The following is a 17,950-nucleotide window of genomic DNA, read 5'->3' on the forward strand; positions in this document are numbered from 1 at the left end:
TTTGTAGTCCGATGTGTTCGCGGAGGCAAAGGCGGTGTTCCGTGCCGCCAGTGCCGCGCGAACATCTCCGTTAATCCAGGGTTTTTGATTTGGGAAGGATTTAACTGTTCTGGATGGGACGACATCTTCCACGCATTTCCTGATAAATCCGCAAACTGAGTCTGTGTATTCATCAATGTCCCTAGCAGCCACGTGAAACATTTCCCAGTCCGCGTGATCAAAACAGTCCCGCAGCGCAGACTCCGATTGGTCCGTCCAACAGTGCACCGCCCTCCGGGTTGGAGCTTCCTGTTTCAGCTTCTGCCTGTAGGCGGGCAGGAGCAGGATGGAGCGGTGATCTGATTGGCCGAATGGGGCGCGGGGGAGGGCTTTGTACGCATCCCGGAAAGAGGTGTAGCAGTGGTCGAGTAGCTGATCTCCACGCGTGTTAAAATGGATGTGTTGGTGGAGTTTGGGTGAGACTTTCTTCAGGTTTCCCTTATTAAAGTCTCCGGCTGTGATAAACGCTGCCTCTGGGTGTGCGGTTTCCTCGCTGCTGATCGCGCTGTACAGTTCCCTGAGTGCTCGGTCAGTGTCGGCTTGTGGGGGAATGTAAACAGCCGTAATAATCACTGCTGTAAATTCCCCTCGGTAGCCAGAATGGCCGGCACTTAATCATCAGGTACTCCAGGTCCGGTGAGCAGAAGGATTTGACCGGGTGCACGTTCGCATAATCACACCAGCTGTTGTTGATCATGAAACACACACCACCGCCTCTGCTTTTCCCAGTAAGATCCTGTGACCTGTCCGCGCGATGCACGGAGAACCCCGGTAGTTGTATTGCGGAGTCCGGTACCTTGTCCGATAGCCAGGTTTCTGTAAGGCAGATCACGCAGCAGTCCCGCATCTCTCTCTGGAATGAGATCCGTGCCCGAAGCTCGCACAGCTTGTTCTCCAGAGACTGCACATTAGCCAGTAATAAACTGGGTAACGGTGGTCTGTTAGTGCGCCGTCTCAGTCGAACCAGAACGCCAGATCTTCTCCCTCTGCGTCGGCGTTTGCGGCCTCCAGGGCCAGAGAACAAAGGCGTCTCAGGTGAGATGAATGGGGGGTCTGCAAACGGAGCGTCCGTGTTGCAAAACTTGAAATCCGGAAAGTTATAAGAAAGACCGTCTTTTATGTCCAGTAAGGTTTGTCGGTCGTACACAAGGAGACATGTGCTACTCGCGAAAAAATGAAGGAAAAGTAAAATTAAACACAGAAAAAAGCTGTTGCTTGGGGGAGCTCGCGACGAGGCTGCCATACTCGGCGCCATCTTGATCTTTTTGATTCCCTGCCGTTGTAGTGTGTTACTGATGGTGACCTTTTTTACTTTGGTCCCAGCTCTCTGCAGGTCATTCACCAGGTCCCCCTGTGTGGTTCTGGGATCTTTGCTCACCGTTCTCATGATCATTTTGACCCCACGGGATGAGATCTTGCGTGGAGCCCCAGATCGAGGGAGATTATCAGTGGTCTTGTATGTCTTCCATTTTCTGATGATTGCTCCCACAGTTGATTTTTTCACACCAAGCTGCTTGCCTATTGTAGATTCACTCTTCCCAGTCTGGTGCAGGTCTACAATACTTTTCCTGGTGTCCTTCGAAAGCTCTTTGGTCTTGGCCATGGCGGAGTTTGGAGTCTGACTGTTTGAGGCTGTGGACAGGTGTCTTTTATACAGATGATGGGTTCAAACAGGTGCCATTCATACAGGTAACGAGTGGGGGACAGAAAAGCTTCTTACAGAAGACATTACAGGTCTGTGAGAGCCAGAGATTTTCCTTGTTTGAGGTGACCAAATACTTATTTTCCACCCTAATTTATGAATAAATTCTTTACAAATCCTACCATGTGGATTCATGGATTTTTTTTTCACATTCTGTCTCTCACAGTTGAAGTGTACCTGTGGTGCAAATTACTGACCTCTGTCATCATTTTAAGTGGGGGAACTTGCACAATCGGTGGCTGACTAAATACTTTTTTGCCCCACTGTATCTCCTATACTTGCATCACCATACTGGCTGCCAGTCAGCTTTTGAATTGACTTTAAGATCTTAACACTTGTTTTTAAGACGTTGCATAAACTAGCCCCTACATATCTTGCTGACCTCCTAACCTGGTATTCTCCCCCAAGATCCTTGAGGTCTGCAGACCAAATGCTTTTGGTTGTCCCTAGGTCCAGATTAAAACATAGAGGAGATCGGGAATTTGCTGTGACTGCCCCCAAACTGTGAAATACATTGCCTTTGCATATCAGGTCCTCCCCAACACTGGATACTTTTAACATCTGTCTGAAGACTGGTTTTTATTCTATGGCTTTTGATTCATCATGAGATTTTTACTATTATTCTTTTTATGATTTTATTCTCTTCTAAAACACTATTCTATTTTTCTTTGTTTATGTCTTCTGCTTTGTCCATGTTATTGTACAGTACTTTGTTCAACACTTTTTAAAAAGTGCTATATAAATAAATCTGAACTTGAACTGTTTATGTATGTTAGTATTTGAGTATAGCAATCTACATCTAATACTACTTTACATTACTTTACTGTATACAATAAAGTATAAAACACAAATATGTGGTGCTAATTATGAGATATTAGCCATAACAAATCCCAACGCAATCCAGCTGCTAAACAGCTACAATCTTATATCAGACAAGAACAAGACAAAAGTCATCTTCAAAAAGTCCAGTAACTGGTCTCTGGAGTTCTCAGATGTTTACAGACTGTTGTTAAAAGAAGAGGAAATGCTACACTGTGGTAAACATAGCCTGACCTTTTACATTTTACACAGCATGTCATGTTTTTTGGATTTGGTTTTCAATCTTATTTTCCATAATCAGAAGCTATAAAACTGTTTTTAAATGACCTGACTAAGAATTAAACACTAGCAAATGTGTGATGGGATGTGGGCTAGATTGTCAGTGCAAAATCGCAAAACTAAACGACAATCATAATATTGATACAATGGAAAATGTAATTGTACAGAACTTGTCTCCAAACACATATCTGTTTGTTTCACTTTCAACTTCAACTTTTTCACCACTATTAATAACCACTGAGTTTTACATAACACACAGAGACATGCACACCTACATGCACGCATGCACACACACATTATTATTAAGAGTCTCACCAGGCTAGCAACAGCTTGTGTGTTGCCCTTTAATTGCTGCTAATGACTGTTTGACTCTGTAGGTAATGACTGTTTTCCCACATGCTCTCATTAGTGATCATATGATGACAGTGCTCAAATTAGAGGTGTTAATTGTTAATGTCAGTCAAAGCAAGGTGGAATATCAAAGGATGATGCAACTCTTGCTAAGTTGTCCAATGAAGTTAAGAGTATTTAAGTTTTAAGTTTTTTGTTTGTTTGTTTGTTTGGGTGTTTTTGTGTCTGTGACCCAGCATTTGTGTTGGAATTTTTCAAATTTTGTTAATTCTTGACTGTTTTGTTTTTTTGAGAAATGGTTAATTAGTTCCCTTGAGTGTTGCCTTCCTGTTGCCCAAGTTTTGTCTCTGGTTTTCCTAGTGTCTTCTATGTTCTCTAAGTCACATCTTTATGTGTGTTTAGTTTTCTTTTTTTGTAAAGTTCATCTGTTTGAGTCCTTTTTTTTAGTGTCCCCTTTGGAATCCTGACCGATTCTCAGGCTGATGGGTGGCCATAACGATATCCTCTGCCCTTGATGTGGATGATGCAACCATGAGTAATAACTCCCCGAAGCGGCATTAAGGAAAAACAGTGGTAATGTCTCGTTTATCCTCCAGGGGAAGCAGTGTGGAGGAGCATTCATTTACACGCTTGCTACACTATATATTTATACCTTTTAAATTTGTTCAGGAATTGTATAATTATGATACAATCAGCATTTCTATTAAATATTGATATAGATATATGTTTGCAGCAAATAAAATACAGATTGTGCACACCAAACAAACCATACCGAAAGTGATGTGTGCATTCTGTGGTTATTGCTGACTTGTGTTCCTGAACATAAAAGCATAAAATGATTATTTCATTGCACTGCTAATGTAAAATGCAAAATCCATATTTAAACACATTCCCATTGTGCATTAACACGAACGTGCATGTATTCCTTCCTTTTTTTTGCCTGTCCCGTTTGGCTCTTTTGCCATCAGAATTATTGTCTAAAGGCGAAGAAAGATGCCCAACATATTTACTTTACTAAATTGACCAGTTAACTCTGTCAAACGCTTTTTCTGCATCTAAAGAAAATATTGTAGTTTCAAGGTTTTTACTGTATGAGTAGTCTATCAAATTATGTAATCTACGTGTATTTGTTGATGAGTGCCTACCTTTCATGAAACCAGTTTGGTCAGGATGAATTAAGAGGGGGGTTATTTTCTCTAATCTCTTTGAGAGAGCTTTGCAGATTATTTTAAGGTCTACATTTATAAGGGATTTTGGACGATAGCTTGAGGGATATACAGGGTCTTTGCCTGGTTTTAGCAGGAGATTAATGTTTGCAGAATTCATATTTGATGGAAGTCTGCCCTTTTCTTTGATTTCCAACAATGTTCTGTAAAAAACTGGTGCTAGAATCGTCCAAGGTTCAAGGTTCAAGGTTCTTTATTTGTCACATGCATAGTTATACAAGTATAACACACAGTGAAATGTAGCCTGACACGCTCCTCGACATGTGCAAAAAAATTGGGGGTGTAGAGGAAAAACATTATATATATATATATATATATGTAGTATATACATTGGGTGAATGTGCAGTAGTAGCAGCAAGCAGGTGAATTCTATACATTAATATGAATAGACATCTGACTATTTTACAGGATAGACAATATAAACATATTTAAAATTAAAGGAATTGAAATGTACATTGTGCCTTGGTTTAGTGTCTGGAAGAGTCCTGACTCAGTCAATTATAGATGATGTGAGAGGGCGGGTGTGTGTGTTTAGGGCACGGATGGCTTGGGGATAGAAGCTCCTCTTGAGTCTCTCTGTCCTTGCCCGGAAGATGCGGAACCTTCTACCAGATTGCAGAAGTTGGAACAGTTTGTTGCCAGGATGGGACGGGTCCTTCAGTATCTGCGCTGCTCTAGTCCGGCATCTCCTGGTGTAGGTGTCCTGAAGCGGGGGGAGAGCAATCCTGCAGCAGCGTTCTGCTGTACGGATCACTCTCTGGAGAGCTTTTTGGTCCTTCACACAGCTGTTCCCAAACCACGATGTCATGTTCTGTGTGAGGATGCTCTCCACAGCGCCTGTATAGAAAATCCTGAGGATCTTTGGAGAGACCCTGAACTTCCTCAGTTGTCGTAGGTGATACAGGCGCTGCCTAGCCTTTTTGGTCTGGACCTGAATGTGGGCAGCCCATGTCAGGTCTGAGGAGATGTGGACACCAAGATACTTGAAGGACTGCACCCTCTCCACTGGAGCTCCATTGATGATAATGGGCTTGTAGTCTCTGTGCTGACTCCTTCTGAAGTCCACCACCAGCTCCTTGGTCTTGCTGACGTTCAGCTGGAGGTGGTTGTCCTGGCACCACGATGCCAGATTCTTCACTTCATCCATGTAGGCCGCCTCATCGTTGTTGGAGATGGCACCCAACACCACTGTGTCGTCAGCAAACTTCACAATGGTGTTGGAGCCATGGGTGGCCACACAGTCTGAAGTGTAGAGGGAGTAGAGCAGTGGCGAGAGGACACATCCCTGAGGTGCTCCTGTGTTGATGGTGATGCTGTTGGAGAAGCACCTGCCCACCCTCACCACCTGAGTTCTGCCAGTGAGGAAGTCCAACACCCATGCACACAGACGGCTGTCCAGAATTCTTTGTAGAATTCTGCAGGAAAGCCGTCTGGACCTGGAGCCTTATTATTGGGCATACTTATCAGGGCTTCCTGGAGTTCACCTGATGTCAGTGGTGAATCCAGTGTCATTGCTTGAGTGTCTAATAATTTTGGAAGAGTTATGTTGTCCAAAAACTGATCAATTTCCTTTTTAGACGGGTTTATTTGTGGTGAATACGTTTTATACTGTGTTATACATGGGGCGACCGTGGCTCAGGGGGTTGGGAATCGCATCTGTAACCGGAAGGTCGCCGGTTCGATCCCTGGGCTCTCTGTCCTGGTCGTTGTGTCCCTGGGCAAGACACTTTACCCTACTTGCCTACTGGTGATGGCCAGAGGGGCCGATGGCGCGATATGGCAGCCTCGCTTCTGTCAGTCTGCCCCAGGGCAGCTGTGGCTACAACTGTAGCTTGCCTCCACCAGTGTATGAATGTGAGAGTGAATGAATAGTGGCATTGTAAAGTGCTTTGGGTGCCTTGAAAAGCGCTATATAAATCCAATCCATTATTATTATTATTATTATTATTATTATTATTATACTGTGTTCCCAGATGAATCTTGAACAGCACCTATAGTTGTTTTTTCTTTATTTATTTTTAGCTGGTTTGCTAGAAATTGACCGGATTTATTACCATGTTCATAATTTTGTAAGCGTAGTCTTTGTGCTAAGAATTTTGTTTTGTTTTTTATCAATTATCTCATTTAATTCTAGTTTTGTTTTGCGTATTTTGTTCATTGTTTCCTGATCTTGGTGGGACGCGTAGGCTTCTTCTAGGGATTTGATGGTTTTTTTCTAATTCCTTAATATTTTTGTTTTCTTCTTTCTTTTTGTGTGATGAGAAAGAAATTATTTTACCTCTCAACACAGCTTTCCCTGCTTCCCATCAGTGTTGGTCAAGTTACTTGAAAAAAGTAATCAGTAACTAATTACAGATTACTTCCCCAAAAAAGTTCAATTTCAATTCAATTCAATTTTATTTATATAGCGCCAAATCACAACAAAAGTCGCCTCAAGGCGCTTCATAGATACAGAGAAAAACCCAACAATCATATGACCCACTATGAGCAAGCACTTTGGCGACAGTGGGAAGGAAAAACTCCCTTTTAACAGGAAGAAACCTCCATCAGAACCAGGCTCAGGGAGGGGCGGGGCCATCTGCTGCGACCGGTTGGGGTGAGAGAAGGAAGACAGGATAAAAGACATGCTGTGGAAGAGAGACAGAGATTAATAACAGATATGATTCAATGCAGAGAGGTATATTAATACATAGTGAGTGAGAAAGGTGACTGGAAAGGAAAAACTCAATGCATCATGGGAATCCCCTGGCAGCCTACGTCTATTGCAGCATAACTAAGGGAGGATTCAGGGTCACCTGGTCCAGCCCTAACTATATGCTTTAGCAAAAAGGAAAGTTTTAAGCCTAATCTTAAAAGTAGAGATAGTGTCTGTCTCCCGAATCCAAACTGGAAGCTGGTTCCACAGAAGAGGGGCCTGAAAACTGAAGGCTCTGCCTGCCATTCTACTTTTAAATACTCTAGGAACAACAGGTAGGCCTGCAGAGCGAGAGCGAAGTGCTCTAATAGGGTGATATGGTACTACAAGGTCATTAAGATAAGATGGGCCTGATTATTTAAGACCTTGTATGTGAGGAGCAGGATTTTGAATTCAATTCTGGATTTAACAGGAAGCCAATGAAGGGAAGCCAAAACAGGAGAAATATGCTCTCTCTTTCTAGTCCCTGTCAGGACTCTTGCTGCAGCATTTTGGATTAGCTGAAGGCTTTTCAGGGAGTTTTTAGGACTTCCTGATAATAATGAATTACAGTCGTCCAGCCTGGAAGTAATAAATACATGAACTAGTTTTTCAGCGTCACTCTGAGACAGGATATTTCTAACTTTAGAGATGTTGCGCAAATGGAAGAACGCAGTCTTACATATTTGTTTAATATGTGCATTGAAGGACATGTCCTGGTCAAAAATGACTCCAAGGTTCCTCACAGCGTTACTGGAGGCCAAGGTAATGCCATCCAGAGTAAGAATCTGGTTAGATACCATATTTCTAAGCTTTTCAGGGCCGAGTACAATACCTCAGTTGATCTGAATTAAGAAGCAGAAGTTAGCGGCCATCCAGGTCTTTATGTCTTTAAGACATTCCTGCAGTTTAACTCATTGGTGTGTGTTATCTGGCTTCATGGACAGATAGAGCTGGGTGCATCTGCATAGCAGTGTAAATGTATGCTATGTCTTCTAATGATGCTGCCTAAGGGAAGCATGTATAATGTAAACAGAATTGGTCCTAGCACTGAACCCTGTGGAACTCCATAATTAACCTCAGTGTGTGAAGAGGACTCCATTTACACGCACAAACTGGAGTCTATTAGATAGATATGATACAAACCACTGCAGCACAGTACCTGTAATACCTACAGCATGTTCTAATCGCTCTAATAGGATATTATGGTCGACAGTATCGAACGCTGCACTGAGGTCTAGCAGGACAAGCACAGAGATGAGTCCACTGTCAGAGGCCATAAGAAGATCATTTGTAACCTTCACTAAAGCTGTTTCTGTGCTGTGATGAGCTCTGAAACCTGACTGAAACTCTTCAAATAAACCATTCCTCTGCAGATGATCTGTTAGCTGTTTGACAACTACTCTTTCAAGGATGTTTGATATGAAAGGAAGGTTGGAGATTGGCCTATAATTAGCTAAGACTGCTGGGTCTAGAGATGCTTTTTGAGTAAAGGTTTGACTACAGCCAGCTTGAAGGCCTGTGGTACATAGCCGATCATTAGAGATAGGTTGATCATATTTAAGATCGAAGAATTAATTAACCCTTTAAATTTTGGGTTAGCTGAAGGCTTTTCAGTGAGTTTTTAGTAATCCCGTTACTTTACTGATTACTTATTTTCAAAAGTAATTAATTACTTAGTTACTTAGTTCCTTTTTAAAAACACGATTTACAACCTGAAGAGGTGATAAAGCGATAGATCTTTCAGCCCAGTTCCACTTTTTCTGCATAATCCATCATACAAAATGTAATCAAATGGAAAAGTATCTTTTTTTAACTTGTTTTATCAGTTTTAATCTTTTAACTTTATGCATCAAGCAAAAATAAAATTATATGCAACATTCTCTGACTTGAATAAATTAGTTTAACATTTAAACCTATTTTCTGCACATTGCAGCACATAAAATATTTTTTTTTTGTGTTTACACTCAGTCTTTCAAATAGATGCAAGTAAAACACAGCAGAAAATAAATAAAGTCAAAGACTCAGCGGTCCTGTTGCTCCATTTTCACCTGTAAAGCAGGACTGCGGTAGGCGGAGGTTTACCCTGGTGCAGGTGTGCCGTGGTCAGTTGAAGAATCCACGAGTTTCTCTGTGAATTTCCCATTACGTCGTTGCGCACTCGGTGCTTGTTTAGGGGGGGTTTTTTTTCGCTGTAAAAAGAAGTTTTCTTCCCACGCAGTGAACAGCGGACACTAATGTTTTTGTCACTTTTTATGGAATCAAACTGAAAGTAAGGTCAGTACTTCCACGCTTTAAACGCGGCACGCTCATACTCTCTCCCGCACTCGATATATGATCCATTGTTGTCATTAATGTCGCACTTGCTTACGTCACTGTCATGAGACATTCTCACAAAAAAATCACGGTTTTAGTAACGCAGTAACGCAGCGTTCCTACGGGAAAGTAACGGTAATCTAATTACCGTTTTTGCAATAGTAATCCCTTACTTTACTCGTTACTTGAAAAAAGTAATCAGATTACAGTAACGCGTTACTTGTAAAGTGTTACTGTAACCCGGTTACTGCCCATCTCTGCTTCCCATAGAAGTGAAGCTGATGTTCCGGGAGTGTCATTATAGTCTAAATATGAAGTCCACTCTTTTTTTAAATATTTAATAAAGTCTTCATTTTTAAGCAGTGATGTATTAAATCTCCAGTTTTTACTTGGCGTAGTATCATTCTTGTGCATTAGTGTTAAAGATACAGGAGCATGACCGCTGACAGCTATACAGGGAGTGCAGAATTATTAGGCAAGTTGTATTTTTGAGGAATAATTTTATTATTGAACAACAACCATGTTCTCAATGAACCCAAAAAACTCATTAATATCAAAGCTGAATGTTTTTGGAAGTAGTTTTTAGTTTGTTTTTAGTTTTAGCTATTTTAGGGGGATATCTGTGTGTGCAGGTGACTATTACTGTGCATAATTATTAGGCAACTTAACAAAAAACAAATATATACCCATTTCAATTATTTATTTTTACCAGTGAAACCAATATAACATCTCCACATTCACAAATATACATTTCTGACATTCAAAAACAAAACAAAAACAAATCAGCGACCAATATAGCCACCTTTCTTTGCAAGGACACTCAAAAGCCTGCCATCCATGGATTCTGTCAGTGTTTTGATCTGTTCACCATCAACATTGCGTGCAGCAGCAACCACAGCCTCCCAGACACTGTTCAGAGAGGTGTACTGTTTTCCCTCCTTGTAAATCTCACATTTGATGATGGACCACAGGTTCTCAATGGGGTTCAGATCAGGTGAACAAGGAGGCCATGTTATTAGTTTTTCTTCTTTTATACCCTTTCTTGCCAGCCACGCTGTGGAGTACTTGGACGCGTGTGATGGAGCATTGTCCTGCATGAAAATCATGTTTTTCTTGAAGGATGCAGACTTCTTCCTGTACCACTGCTTGAAGAAGGTGTCTTCCAGAAACTGGCGGTAGGACTGGGAGTTGAGCTTGACTCCATCCTCAACCCGAAAAGGCCCCACGAGCTCATCTTTGATGATACCAGCCCAAACCAGTACTCCACCTCCACTTTGCTGGCGTCTGAGTGGGACTGGAGCTCTCTGCCCTTTACCAATCCAGCCACGGGCCCATCCATCTGGCCCATCAAGACTCACTCTCATTTCATCAGTCCATAAAACCTTAGAAAAACCAGTCTTGAGATATTTCTTGGCCCAGTCTTGACGTTTCAGCTTGTGTGTCTTGTTCAGTGGTGGTCGTCTTTCAGCCTTTCTTACCTTGGCCATGTCTCTGAGTATTACACACCTTGTGCTTTTGGGCACTCCAGTGATGTTGCAGCTCTGAAATATGGCCAAACTGGTGGCAAGTGGCATCTTGGCAGCTGCACGCTTGACTTTTCTCAGTTCATGGGCAGTTATTTTGCGCCTTGGTTTTTCCACACGCTTCTTGCAACCCTGTTGACTATTTTGAATGAAACGCTTGATTGTTCGATGATCACGCTTCAGAAGCTTTGCAATTTTGAGACTGCTGCATCCCTCTGCAAGATATCTCACAATTTTTGACTTTTCTGAGCCTGTCAAGTCCTTCTTTTGACCCATTTTGCCAAAGGAAAGGAAGTTGCCTAATAATTATGCACACCTGATATAGGGTGTTGATGTCATTAGACCACACCCCTTCTCATTACAGAGATGCACATCACCTAATATGCTTAATTGGTAGTAGGCTTTCGAGCCTATACAGCTTGGAGTAAGACAACATGCATGAAGAGGATGATGTGGACAAAATACTCATTTGCCTAATAATTCTGCACTCCCTGTAGGGTGAATTTCAGTGTCTGAAATGTCGCTCAGCAGTGAGCTGCTGACCAAAAAATAATCCATACGAGAGAAGGAGTGATGAACATGTGAGAAAAAAGTATATTCCTTACTGGTGGGGTGAAGGGAGCGCCATGCATCACAAAGACCAAAGTCGCTCATATACTGTTTGATTATATTTGTGGACTGCCAGTTACACTGAGTTCCCTGCTGTATTGAGCCTATCCATGTCTTCATTTAGTCCCAGGTTGAAGTCACCTCCAAGAACAAGTGTGCCATCTAAGTGTTCAGAGAGTGCGCTGAAAAAACCGTGAAAGAATGAGGGATCATCAACATTTGGACCATATACACTTGGAATACATAGCTTTTTATCAAGTATAGATAGTTTAATGATTAAGAATCTGCCCTCTGGATCTATAACTGTATCGAGTACTGTGAAATTAATATTTTTGTGTATTAAAATTGCTACTCCCCTTTGTCTAGAATTATAACAAACTGAGAACACTTTAGGAAACTCAGGTGTTTTAAGTTCATTTGAACCTCTAAGACATAGGTGTCAAACTCTGGCCCGCGGGCCAAATTTGGCCCGCAGCCTAATTACATTTGGCCCGCGAAGCCATACCAAATTACTATTAGAGCTGGCCTACTGGTATTATACAGCTAATATATATATTGTTTAGTATTAAGCTTTGCTTGTTCCATATTCAGTTTTTCAGCAAAACGTGTTTGAGTCCATAAGAAAAGATTCATTCTTAAATCTAGAGGAAGATTCTTTTTTCAATAAATATTAATGTTAGCCCGCGGCTTTGTTCCAGTTTTGAATTTTGGCCCACAGACCTCTTAGAGCAGGGTGAGTTTGACACCCCTGCTCTAAGAGGTCTGTGTATAACTAGGGGTGTACGCTGTGTGTGTTGCTTAGACAGGTGGAGAGAATACATCACTTGTTCATAAATAAAGAGAGGGAGAGAGAAAAAATGTGTGGCGAGATGCTCCCTGAGTCTGACTATGTGTTTGCATATTTACTAATATGAGTACGCTTGGCTTAAGTGTGTGTATCCTATATGACTGTGTGCACTGTCTGACTGATGTAAATGTGCTACCGTTGAGCGCATGATTGTGCGTGATCGTGTTGTGCGTATAATGTCGAAATAAAGGACGTTGTTTGTGGATGAGTCTGGAAGCAGGTGATCGAAGCAGTGAAAGAAAATAAAAAAGAAAGAAACCAAGGACAAGGGTGAGCAGCATAAAAACAAGAGGGGGAAAAGAGAGAGAAAAAACGAGAAGAAAAAAAACAAAACGGAAACATTCCAATTAAATCACTGATGGAGAGTGACGGTGTTAATTCTGCTATGAAATCACACTTAAGATGCGATGTGATACTGGTAAGTTAAACAGATGTTAATGCAAGTTAGTGTGAGTGGATAGGGAAAGGGTGTAGCTGATTCTTATCTGGTGTGAAGTTAATACAGCCACAGAGTGATGTTGGGGTGGCGGTGGAGCTGTCTGTCCACGTACAGCCGGTCCACAGCAATGACAGCACGGGAGTCCTTCTGGATGAAGCCGCGTCGGATTGGGAAGAGGACCCTGCGTCATTCCCGGATCTCTTTGGGGAACTGGTCGTTCACGCTGAAGTCCGTTCCTTTTAATTCCCTGCCGCGGCTTTTCACATGTTGCTTTTGTTTGAAGTGGCCGAATTTGGCCACGATAGGACGTGGTCTCCCGGCCGCAGCCCACATGGGGCCGAGGCGATGCACCCTATCGAAGACGATGTTCTTCACCGTGTCCTCCGGCACCTTCAGGTGGGTTTTGATGAAGCTTTTTACCGTAGTCTCCGCGTCTTCTCCAGCGGCTTCTGGAATACCAGAAAATACAAGATTATCACGCATGCTACGAGCTTGTAGATCAATAACTGTTTCTTTTATTTTTTTATTTTCTCCATTTAGCCGGGTAACATTGTCTGTGAGACATTTCACCGACTCTCTTAGCGTGGCATTTTCAGCAGCGAGCATTTCCACCTGCTGCTGGCTGAACTCCAGGGATTCTCGCAAGCATTTAAATTCTCGGTGAAGAATCTCCACCAAGGACAGCCTTGCGTCGAAACTGGACAATCGTTGGTCGATTGACTCCAGTACGTTGGCAATATCTTTGCCGGCTGGCATCACGAGATCCTGGAAGCACTGATCAATGTAATCTTGGAGAGCCTCTAAACTCTCCCCGTTGTTCTCCAGGGTGTTGGAGATGATTTAGACAAATATTGTTAGTTATAAGACAATTGATAAGTGTATTTGGTAATACTGAAGCTTAAAGGAATTTGTTCATTTCTAAACCACCATTTGTTTTAATTTTCCACCAAAATCTCCAGCGTCTGACGTCAGTTACAACATGAGTCGCTTACCTTGTCCGTCACTTACCTCCATGTCTGACGAACACTACTGCTCCGTCTTGACCAGTAACAACTCCCTTCCACTTGGGGCAGTCCACTTGCTTGTAATACACCTTGTCTGTGGCAAGAATGATGGACCCAACCACATTCTGGCACTTTCAACTAGAGATGGCACGATACCACTTTTTTATGTCCGATACCGATACTGATATCATAAATTTGGATATCTGCCGATACCGATATGAATCCGATATAGTGTTTTTTAATCAACAAAACTGTTTTTTAAATATCTTGCTGCATTTTGTATAAGTTCATACTCAAGTTTAAAACAACAACTACACTAAAGCTATTCTGTTATACCTGTATGCAAAAAAAAAAATTTCATAGTTCAGCAATACTGATCAATCTAATAAACTTAAACCTACACCATCCTCCCTATTCTGGTATTTTAAAGAGTACTTAGCATAAATATTAAGCAACCTAACTAATAGGGTTCCAACTCCCAGCAACAACAAAAATAAATAAATAAAAAATAGGGAACCACCCCTCACGCTCCACCTCATGATGCTTACTCGACGTAATCAACCTTAATTTGATGCAGTGTGGAAAAAAATGCACAGAAATCAATTATTTTTCAAGAAATATTAAATAGATTCAACATCTTTCTTCAACAAAATTGCAGACTGCACAGATGGTACCTTCCCAAAGGAAAAAGTACTATAGCTTACTAGGGTATATATATTAGACTTAATAGTTACTATATACAGTAATTGACTTCTATTCATTTTACATCAAATTAAAACTTTGGGTGTCAGATAATTATTTATTAAAAGCTAGACATTTTAAATGAGAATAAGAAAGAAAAGTATGTCTTTGTGCCCCCTTTTCCCTGTTAATGCCCTATCGGCCCCCCTGGCTAAACTTTGCTAGATCCGCCCCTGCACAGTTACCAGCGTCAGCTACGTAGAAAAAGATCCTCGAGTAGAAAGTAATATTAAATACATTCTAACAACAGCTGATCAAGCTTAAACGTGCTGCTGTTGTTCAGCCGCTGGTTTCCTCTTTCTGGTGCAAAGTGGGCCAAAAACAAACAACAGAGACGGACTCGCGACAGAAAAGCCGATCAGCTGATCATTAAGCAGTTTCATGATTGAAGTAGCAGCGAGAGAGAGAGGCAGTCGCTCCATATATCGTTTGTTAAGCTTAACGCAGGAATGCTTTACAAACATTCAGAGATGGACTTACACACTTGCTTTACTTCTCTCGGGATAACTTTGTCGGAGATGAAATGCCGGGTTGCTAGCGAAGCTCCACATGCTATCCAGACCACCGACAGGTCCTGCGTGCCACAGCCGCTCTATCACGTGATGCATACTGCTCCGACGTGCTAACGTTCTGAGGTGAGTTACGGCGTGTTGCAAGTTTTGTGAGGTGCTTTCGTGATATTTAATGGATCGGATTACATTTTTTATTTTTCTCCGATATCCGATCCAGTAATTTAGGTCAGTATCGGACCGATACCGATACGTAATATCGGATCGGTCCATCTCTACTTTCAACACTTGATTACAAATCCTCCCCAACATCAGACACTTTCAAAACCTGTTTGAAAACCCATTTTTATTCCTGGGCTTTTAAATCAGAATGAGTTTGTATTACTTTTATTTGTCCTGTTACGAGTTCAAATATTGAGGGTGAGCACAAAAACAACAATGGTCCAGGAGAGTTAAGTCAAACGATGATTTAATGAACACACGCGTGGGGAGATGAACACTCCACACCGACAGCATCGATCGCCGCCCAATGATACATAAGCAGTTGTTTTTATAACATCAGGGTATTATTTATGACGCCCCCTCATGCGTCAAAGCAGATACAACACATGCATAAGTTTCAAAACCACAGATGTTCTGTTGACGACTTTTGACACATTTAAAAGGACATCTTCTCCATCTCGAGGCCAGGTGCTTCCTATTAATCTTCTAACTCTCGCTTATCTCCTGGAGCAAACTGTCCCTTAGGCAGACATAATTTTGCAGTCCCAAGCTTTTGCAAACTATTATTTGAACTCTTACCTAAACATGAGTCTAACTACTGTTTGCGTGTGTGTGTATGTCTCGACCTCAAAATGCACTCGGCCTCACCCCGCCCGTTGACGCTTCTGGCCTTTTACCAGACAGAAGCTCTCTGTCTCCTCTATTATCAGAAAACAAGGTCCTGACTCTCTGAAAACAGTATTTCTTATAACTCAGCAGTATAATGCATCATAAACAATATCATTCATTCACAATAAATCAGCAGTCTAATGTAATACAAATCAGTTTAACAAATGTAATAGTTATCACCTTCTTCTAATTCAGGAGAATAATGCAAACTAAAACTACATAATAATTTCACAATCATTAATCAGGGGTATAACATGGCATTAGATAATATCACAATCTCACAATCCTTAGACTACAATGACCTGGATGACTGAGAACCTTCACAGACATTTCATTTGTCTCATTTCTTACTCAAATCTTCTCATTTCATGCTTCTTTTGCTTAATTTTTTATCATGTCTTCCTATGTTTTTCTCTCTTTTGATTATCTTAAATGTACAGCACCTTTGTCAACATTTGTTTTTTTAAATGTGCTATATAAATAAATTTGACTTTGACTTTATTACGGTTGCTGTTCTCACACTCTACTGCAGCTCTCCAGCTGTCAGCCACACATACGTAACAACAACAGCTCAGGACTGAGTTCATTCTTTTTAAGCAGATGAGGCATGATTGCTGATGTGCTCCAGTGTGTCGGTTTCCCCTGCAGCTGCACCACAAACCACGCCTGCCACATACCCACATTGCCCAACTGAGACCCGCAAGCAGGAGAGGGAATCAGCCACAACCGTCGGCATCCCCAGGTCATGGACCATTAGCAGGGATGAATGGGGGCCGCCCATGGAGCTGGACCGGAGGCCGCCGCGTGGCAGAGCCAGGGTTCACAGGCTGCAAGGGGTTAGAGGGGTTAGCGCAGGGCAACACAGGGCACTGACCTCTGGCAGAACTGTGGGAGGTCCAGATGGTGTGCTGGCCTCTGGTGAGGATGGCACAGCGACCTCCGACTCAGGCAGAGCAGGTCCTCCTCTTCATGTGCTGACCACAGGCCCAGCCTGGACAGGTCCCTCCGGAAAGATGCGGGGGTCTCCTCCCTCCCCCATGTGGTTAAAAGACGCTGGTGGGGCCGGCAGGAGTGTTGGCAAGGAACGGAACCGACCAAGCCAAACTCGCTATCAGCTGCTTGGACCAGTCCTGCAGCTGTTCCGCCTGTCGGCGAGAGACCGCCGCCTACTCCCCCCATGTGGGTGCTAGCTCAGCCACCATTCGGGCTAACACCTCCGCTGGCTGGCCCGGTCGTGGTTCCGCCATGCTGCCTCCTGGGTTTCAGTACCAATGACGGACCCAACCACATTCTAGCTCTTTTGACACTTTATTACAGTTGCTGTTCTCACAAATGCTGTATCTCATACCTTAAGGCTCATCAGTCACTGCTGTTAAAAACAAGCAAACAAACAAACAAAAACACTCTGCACTCAGAAAAATAAAGGTGCCAACTGGAACCAAAAGTGGTTCTTTAGACTGATGCCATAGAAAAACCTTTTTTGGTGGCACAAAGAACCTTTCAAACAATGGTTCTTTGAAGAACCTTTTTTGGTGCCCCAAAGAGCCATCAAGAAGTGGTTCTTTGGGGCACCTTTAATGTTTTTTCAAAGAACCTTTTTTAAAATGGTTCTTTACGAGCTGTGCTCGTAAAATAAATACGAGCACAGCATAGACATATATTAATGGTTTATTGCCATTTCGTAGTTACCAAAAGACAAAAAGGCATTTTAACCCTCAGCACAACATCACTACTAATACATGTCACATATTAGTCATTTAAACAGTAATAATTCAATATTTTTACTATATTATAAATAAATATATATATAAATACTATATCTATAGATAACACAACAATGAATACATGTATTGTTTAATTAATAAAACATCAGAAAGTGATAAAACACATTAGAAATAGCAATAGCTTCATAACAGACCATTAAATCAACACATTTTCATCAGCAGATGCTTTTATGTTCAGTAAAAATATTTCAACAACA

Source organism: Simochromis diagramma, unplaced genomic scaffold (genome assembly GCF_900408965.1).
Source record: "Simochromis diagramma unplaced genomic scaffold, fSimDia1.1 OVJJ01000733.1, whole genome shotgun sequence".
Taxonomy (NCBI): Eukaryota; Metazoa; Chordata; class Actinopteri; order Cichliformes; family Cichlidae; genus Simochromis; species Simochromis diagramma.